This window comes from Pantherophis guttatus, chromosome 2, assembly GCF_059756535.1.
Source record: "Pantherophis guttatus breed Tessera chromosome 2, ASM5975653v1, whole genome shotgun sequence".
Lineage (NCBI taxonomy): Eukaryota > Metazoa > Chordata > Lepidosauria > Squamata > Colubridae > Pantherophis > Pantherophis guttatus.
Window position 1 is genome coordinate 28,051,055 of NC_142064.1, and position 8,803 is coordinate 28,059,857.

The following is an 8,803-nucleotide window of genomic DNA, read 5'->3' on the forward strand; positions in this document are numbered from 1 at the left end:
TATATGTTATCTAATACATGCTTGATAAAATAAATAAATAAATAAATAAATAAATAAATAAATTGAGCTTCATACGAAGATGTTACCTTTTTAAACATTCTTTGTAAAAGAACTCAAAACAGTGATATCAAGAAGAAATAAATTGATAAGTTAGTTGAAATGTTGTTTTTCTTGGTCTGTTATTCCTGATTGTAAACTACCTTGAGTCCTTGCTGAAATGGATGGCGTATGTATGTATGTATGTATGTATGTATGTATGAAAACATAAATAAGCAAGTTCTTTCTAAAAGGATAATCATGTTAGCTTTTTGTATGAAAAATAGCAAATAATTTTATGGCACTGTAAATGCTAAAAAAAATAATAACTTAAGATTTCATGAATCACAATATATTTCAGATGCATGGAATAGGATGCAGGAGCCAAGATGACAGATGGACCTATATTAATGGTTTGATATTGAATGACTGTAATCTGGCCTTAACATTTGTTTTGTTTTGTATTGGTTTTAATCCTACTTTAGTTGCCCAGGGCCTTGATCTGCAAGTTGGATAGCCATGTAAATAGATTAATTAATCTTAATTAAGTAATTAAAGAAAATGTATTTTTGGCATCAACATGGAGGTGATTTGTTATTGTCTTTTTCTGTTTTGTTTTCTCTGTTTCACAAAATTGTTTATATTTTCTATTGAAATCAATAGGATATCAACTGTACAGAATAAGGAAAATGACCTTGATACAGTGGTGAAATCCAATTTTTTTTTACTACCGGTTCTGTGGGTGTGGCTCAGTGGGCATGGCAGGGGAAGGATACTGCAAAATCTCCATTCCCACCCCACTCCAGGGGAAGGATACTGCAAAATCTTCATTCCCTCCCCACTCCATGGGAAGGATACTGCAAAATCTCCATTCCCTCCCCACTCCATGGGAAAGATATTACAAAATCTCCATTCCCATGGGGCCAGCCAGAGGTGGTATTTGCCGGTTCTCCGAACTGCTCAAAATCTCCGTTACCGGTTCTCCAGAACCTGTCAGAAACTGCTGGATTTCACCCCTGCCTTGATAGACATGTGAAAGATCCATTATTGAAGTGACAAGGGGTGAATAGTATTTTAGGTCCACAAGAGGCAAAGTATATGCCAAAGAGGCTAAGACAGATACCTCCTTAATTCACTGAACTATGAAGAAAAGGGAAAAGGTACAGCACAAATAGACTTGCAAAATTCTTTTGTTATTATAGCCACTCTCAAAAGTTTTAGCCTTCCAGTGGAATTGATTTCTTGGTCTGGTGTTCCTGATGGAGTTGACATTAACTGTGATATGCATGGATCTATCTTTTTATAAAGAAGAATGTAAAAGAAATGGTAGAATTATTTAAGGTGTTATATTTGCTGCTGCTTCTTTTTTTAATAAGGAAGAGATCAATTATACATTTATAATGAATGTTCCAGCTCTTACACAATCCTCCAGAATACAGTTTGACATAATAGTATATAAACATTTACTTACTAGTCCACTGGCAAGACAAAGAACAGAACTCATATAATGTATAATAGGTCAGAAGGGCAAAATAGTTGATTACCTCCTCCAGGTTGTTAGTGACATGTCAGATTAGTTGTGCCAGCAATTAAAGTGAGTGCATTGAGCAGAAAATAGAAATGAGTGGGAGAAATGTCTTTTCAGCTCCATCAAAGATAAGTGATTCCTGAGAGCCACAAGGATACTGTTTAGAGAAAGCATATGGAGAACGAGTTACTCCTTCCTCCCAAGTGATGAGTGATATATTCTCCCCAACTTTTTTTTAACCTCTGCTTATTCTGAAATATAACCTCTCCCCTCCCCACTTCCCAACAGAAGTTTGTAAAATATATTGCTTTTTTCAGAAATCTGAATTAATAGTTTTAGAAGAACTTTGAAATGATATTGAAGACACAACTTGATTATCCCACAGAAATCCAAGTTCTGCCTTTACAGTCAGCTGCAAATACTGCTCCCCCCCAATATAGCTTTACATTTTTTATAATTTTGCTTTCCTTCCTGACACAGTTTGGAAATGACAGTCTTCAGAATGGAACAGAACCCAACAAATACTGAAAATCAGGCTTGGTTTTCTCCTTCTAGTTATGAAACCAGTGTTTCATAACTATATAAATTCATTATATAATTCCCCACTTGTTGGTCTTTCCAAGCATTAATAGGAGCTTCACACCTTTCAAGTATTGGATTAAGTTCTGTTGTATGTAGACTTCCCACATTATGGATCCACTCATAACTTTTTTTTGCACTCCAGGGTAAACTATACTGTGGAAAGGCTTAATGTCTGTCCTCATTATTGTCTGAATCTTTATTTGCACTCCACTATGTCTGCTATCAGCTTTGAAGAAGGAGAAATTATTACTGATTTACTTCTTTCAATTCAATTTCACCCAATTTCACTCAGTGGCAAAAGCAACAGAAGATAAGTGGGAGCAGAAGGGAGACAGGATGAAAGATAATCAATGAAGCCATTGACATGGTGGATTATGACATCATTAGCTGCAAGGCATGCTGTCACTCATGTCACTGCAGTTCTAGCTAGCACATTCAATGCCATGGTTCTGTTCACTGATTTGATAGCAGTCTAGTGATAGTAGTCTTTATTCATCCAACATCCTCCAAATATATTGCTGGAGAATTCTGGGAGATGTAGTTAATTCCCAGAGAATGCTGGATTGAATGGTATGCTTAAAATAAAATAAAATAAAATAAAATAAAATAAAATAAAATAAAATAAAATAAAATAAAATAAAATAAAATAAAATAAAATAAAATAAAATAAAATAAAATAAAATAGTGTGCTGGATATTGTTAATTATATAATCACTTTGGTTTGGGGTATGTGGTTATCTATCTTAAAATATTCATTCACAGTTCTATGCTTTGATTTATATGGTGATAATGCACAAATGTCTAAAATGTCCAATACAAGTCTTAGTTTTTGAGTTCTGAAGTACTTTGGTTTCTTCTGCCAAAACTGAGTAAAACAGAATTTTGAAGGTTTTCATATAACACACGTAACACTACTTTTAAGTTATAAATATATCACATAGCAGGTGGGTTCTTCAAATCAGGACCAGTAGCTGAATATTTGTTTTTCATTAAGTATTTGCTAATATGTAATTCTTCATATAAACAGGAGAGCTAACGTTCTTTTAAAATACAACATCTAACATATCTCATTCTGCAGTTCTGGGGTTTAGCCAAAGTAAACCTAATTGACAAAAATAGAGAAGGTGAAGAAGTTCTTTTAACTCTTATGAGGACATGTCAGAACTGCATCCCAAAGCCTTTCAACCTGTTGCCTTCCAGATAGTTACAGATATGGGTAGTCTTGTCCAGTATGGCCCTTAACCATGCTGTATGAAAATTTTGGGCGCCATTAAGGGTGATAGGTTAGGTAAAGCCTCTTTAAATAAAAGGAGATGGAAGTTTGTAAATATCTAGCCTTCAGGCCTGTGAAACTGGCAGCCCGCGAGCCGGATACGTCACATGCAGGCCACGCCCACCCCAGCTCCACAAAGGCAAAAAACATCACGATACGTCACAATCCGGCCTGTGACACAATCATGTTTGACCCCCATGTTAGCTGTATTACTGATTTCAATAGGAGTTTTAAGCATAACTCAGATCTCTTCGGAGGGATTAAATAGAATTTTAATACTCTTTCCTGGGGCTGAGTCATGTTCTTTTTTTCTAAACAGTTTTGCTATTGTTATTTGAATTTACAATCTAATGCTAAATATATTAACTAGGATATTTGATATCTATTCAAAATTAAATCCCATTATGCTCAATGGAAAGCACCCTCAGGAAGCTGTTCTCAGAAATAGTCTCAATGTCTACAGTCTGTTATGAACCGATAGGCACATTTTGAATTGTAAGAATATTTTATACTACTTGTTCTATTCTTAACATATTTAGTCAGTTTTGATTCCCAATGAGTGCCTGGACAAGTCTCTGCAGTTTCCTTGAGAAGATTTCAGAAGTGATTTGCCATTGCCTTGTTCCTAGGGCTAAGTCAGTGTGACTGGCCCAAGGTCACCTTGATAGCTTAACTACTAGAACTCACAGTCTCCCGGTTTCTAACCTGATACCTTAACCACTACACCAAACTGGCACTCTCTCTATCATAGCTGGTTCTATTTATTTATTTATTTGCTTACTATATGCTTATCCATTCAACCAATATATATACTATATATATACTCTGTGTGTGTGCGTGCATGTGTGTATGTGTGTGTATAAAACAAAATATTAATAAAAAGCAGTGGTTGGATTCAGACAGTTCACACCGGTTCAAGCGAACCAATTGTTAAATTACACACATACAAACACACACGCTACCAAAGTGGATCCTGGGTGCTGCACTGTGCTGCCAGGGAAGGCCGCTTTCCCTCTTTCTTCTCCCTGCTCCTCCTCCTTCCCTCGTACTGGCCGCTCCATTTCCTATTTCTTCATTGCAGCGCAACTCCCAGGATCCACTTTGATAGTGGGGGTGGGGGTATTTTAAACAACCAGTTCTCCCAGGGTCAAGTTGGCCATTGCGGGAGGCTCATCCCACATATGTGGCGGAGCTGGAGAATGGGGATGAGCCACGCCTCCCACGACAGCCAACCTGACCCTGGACGAACCGGTTGTTAAATAATTTGAATCCCACCATGGATAAAAAGTATTACAGTGCATGATGCATTGATAATTCAACAGACTTAAAATGTTCTAATCATTTCAATGGTTACATCAATTATTCTGCTAATGGCAGATATGGCCAATAATAGAAAGTGTTTCTACAAAAATACATAGACATTTTTTTTCAATTTGTTGAACAACACACAGCTGTTTAAATACAGAACTAAAAATAACTTGGGTTATAGCCCTAAAGAGAAGATTCAGCCAAGATGAATTTGTTTGCTGTACTTGACACTCAGCTACAGTAGTTTGTTAGTAATCACATAAGTACGGAAGGTTTTCACTGGTTGCACATTTAATCAAAGCACTGAAATTTAAACCGCAAACATTGGTATGCATGCTGGCACTAAATTAAAAGTGAATTTGTTTCATTTTTTTATTGATTTTTCTTTCTGGATGTAAAGGGGAAATATATAAAAAAATAGAACAGGAATTTAATAGTAAAACAGCTGCATTTTTGAATGCCCCCATGAAACTATTATTCTGTTTGTAGTAGGAGATTCAAATTATTTCAAATCTGGAAAATAAAATGAAAAATATAGAGAACATATCCATACAAAGTGACTGATGGATGGATGGATGGATTAAATTTATATGCCACTCTTTCACATGACTCTGGACAGCTTGAATTTCATTTGAGTTTTCTGAGTAAGTGTTCATATCAATTTATAAGTACGTCCTAAGCAAATGTGGAATGTGGTGGCTCAGTGGGTAAGACGCTGAGCTTGTTGATCAAAAGGTTGGCAATTCAGCAGTTCGAATCCCTTGTACCGCGTAACAGGGTGAGCTCCCATTACTTGTCCCTGCTTCTGCCAACCTAGCAGTTCAAAAGCATGTATAAAATGCAAGTAGAAAAATGGGGACCACCTTTGGTGGGAAGGTAACAGCGTTCTGTGCACCTTTGGCATTTAGTCATGCTGACCACATGAGCACCGAGACATCTTCAGACAGCGCTGGCTCTTCGGCTTTGAAATGGAGATGAGCACCAGCCTCTAGAGTCAGGAACAACTAGCACATATGTGCGAGGGGAACCTTTACCTTTATATGGAGAATTGTAGTCAATAAAAGATAAAACGTTGAAAGGTAGATTGTGTACCTGTCCACAATGTTTGCTAATGCCTGGGGTCAGATGACACAGTTACTGTAGATTTAGCTCAAGTCGCTTCCTTTCCAGTATTAAATCTGTTTCAACGTAATTTTCCATTTTTAAAAGTCTTCACACAAGGTGTGTTATTGTGTGCATTTCTATAGCTCTATACGTGTTCATATTTTATTTCTCTATTACAGGTACTTATACAAATTAATAAACTATATTACTGTGTGGAACTTAAAGTTAAATTTCTCTTAGTGCCAAGGTCAGGCATTCTGATTATGAAATATCTCATACTTTGTGTGCAATCAGTGGGGAAATCAAACAAAGGAACAGAACATATACTTGGAAATCCCCTTTGCTGTTGGGTTTTTTTGTCTACATTCCATACAATTCGCACCAACTAGATATTTGATTCATTGCGGTTCATTTTAATTTTTCAGAGATTTCTGATACAGTTACAAAGCATCCCGTTTTAAAATAATAGATCTTTTAATTCCAAAGTGAGGTGTGAACTTCTCAGTTGAGCTGACTTCAGATGCCCTTGACTGTGAGATCTTGTGAACAATTCTCAAGAGCTGCTCACCAGTATCAAACCATATGTTTTCATATTTAATGAGTTTATGTGAACACAAACATATCGCCAAATTAGTTTTGGAGAAAAGAGTTTGGTAATTTGAACAGGAACATGGACAGTTTCAAACCACAGCAGAAAGTTTAGTAACCATAACTAACGATGCATTATGAGTTATGGTGCACAGTGGCTAGAATGCAGTACTGCAGGATACTCCTGCAGACTGCCAGCTGCCTGCAGTTTGGCAGTTTGGCTCAAGGTTGACTCAGTCTTCCATCCTTCCGAGGTTGGTAAAAATGAGGACCCAGATTGTTGGGGGCAATATGTTGACTCTGTAAACTGCTTAGAGAGGGCTGTAAAGCACTGTGAAGCGGTATATAAGTCTAAGTGCTATTGTTATTCCTAATGATGCTTACTCCATGCTAATTAGAAATCTAATCCCAATATTTTACAAGCTAATTTCAATTATTGCACTGAGCTAAATTGTAATACGAAACCTAAACATTTTGTTTTGCAAACCATGGTTTATAGAGTGTGCAGGCCATTATAAGCAGGTTTACTCAATATTCCAACCCTAGACTTTTAAACCCACACTAGTGCTCAAAAACGCAAGATGATAGTGTTGTATTGGGTGGATTTACATATTCTGCCCAACTACCGTATATTGTTGTTTGGCTTTGGTTTAATGGGCATGTAAAACCAATCATTGTGTTTTATAACAGAAGCAGCTGAAAGGAGAGTTTTAAAAAAGTAAGATGTAACTATGATTGTGAGATTGAAAAAATTGACAAGACTGTCATTTGACATTTTCTGATCCCACTCCCGTGGTGTATATATTTGTAATTGCAAGCAAAAGTCAAATAAATCCAAACTCCAACCTTGGTAAGAAAAAAATACATATCAGACTGGAGTGTGCATATAAAAATACATATCTTATTTGCTTTTTTGTGGAAATTAAGCATTAAATATTAGTTTAATCTTTGACTATTTTATAAGGATAGCCTTATCCTGTAACAGGATCCTTATCCTGTGATCTTGTTCCTTCATCCTGCATTGAACTTTGTGATTGTATAGGTGATCTGAATTTACAAGTAGTCCTTGTTTAGTGACTGCCTTGTTTGGCGACCATTCATCAGTGATAACAAAAATATGTGAGCAGTCCTCATTTGTATGATCTTTTGTAAAGCAAAGGAAAGCTAAAGTAAGATCATAGGCAGAGTCACAGTTTCACTTAGTGACCGCTTCACTAAGTGATTAAGTTGTGGGTCCCAGTTGTGATCACTTAATGAAGACTACCTGTATCTCAAACTACTTAAGGTAGTTTACCTACAAAATCTGGCATTAGTTGTATCAGTGGTAAACATCAAGGGGGGTGGACAAAACAGCACAGAACTGACATCTTTGACATTTGTTATGGGTTTTATTTATTTATTTATTTATTTTATTTAGTGTTTGTTATTTTATATGTTATTTTGGAAGGTATCAAAAGCTGTAAAGTTTAATTTAGTTTATTGTCATTGCACCTTGTACTACAAAATCAAATGCCATCTTCAGTATACATTATAACTATAAAAATAGAAGTGGCAATGTAAGGGAGGAGAATGAGATAGAGATGTAAGTTATTGACGTTTTATTATATTAAGATACACTAGCTGCCCATGCTTTTCAGAAATGAGAACAACTCTTCCACTCTTCCACCCACCAAGTTGCCAAGAGGACGCGGCATCCATAAAAATTTCCATGGAGCCATTTCTCCTAACCTGAGTGGAACTCATGTTAAGTATGAATTTGTATCTGATGCATTTGATGCCAGTTGAGCTACAGCTCTGTCTGTTGATTAGATGCTGTGCCACACCAAAATTGGAATTAAAGAACCTTCAGGGTGCGTATTAGGATGTTTCATTGCTAGTGGATTCATTGTGGTCATAAAACAAATTACAATGCAGCCCCGCTAGAATTCATCTCTTGTAGAAAAGACAAGTGGAATGGATGGATTACATTTTCAAACTTTTACTAAGTGGATCTATATATTGTAGATGTTTGAAAGTTTAGTATAAACAGGACTACTGGATTTGTAGAAAGAAAGATTTCTTTCCTTGTATTTCCAGTAAGAGCCACAGTGGCGCAGTGGTTAGAATGCAGTATTGCAGGCTGACTCTGCTCACTGCCAGGAGTTCGATCCTAACCGGCTCAAGGTTGACTAAGCCTTCCATCCTTCCAAGGTGGGTAAAATGAGAACCCAGGGGCAATATGCTGAGTCTGTCAACTGATTATAGAGTCCTGTAAAGCACTATGAAGCAGTATATAAGTCTAGGTGCTATTGCTATTTCCTTGAATAACCAGGTAAGAACACAACATTGTGCAACCACAAGGCTCTCTAAGAAAGCACAGGGGAAGGAGGCTTTTCACAAAGGAT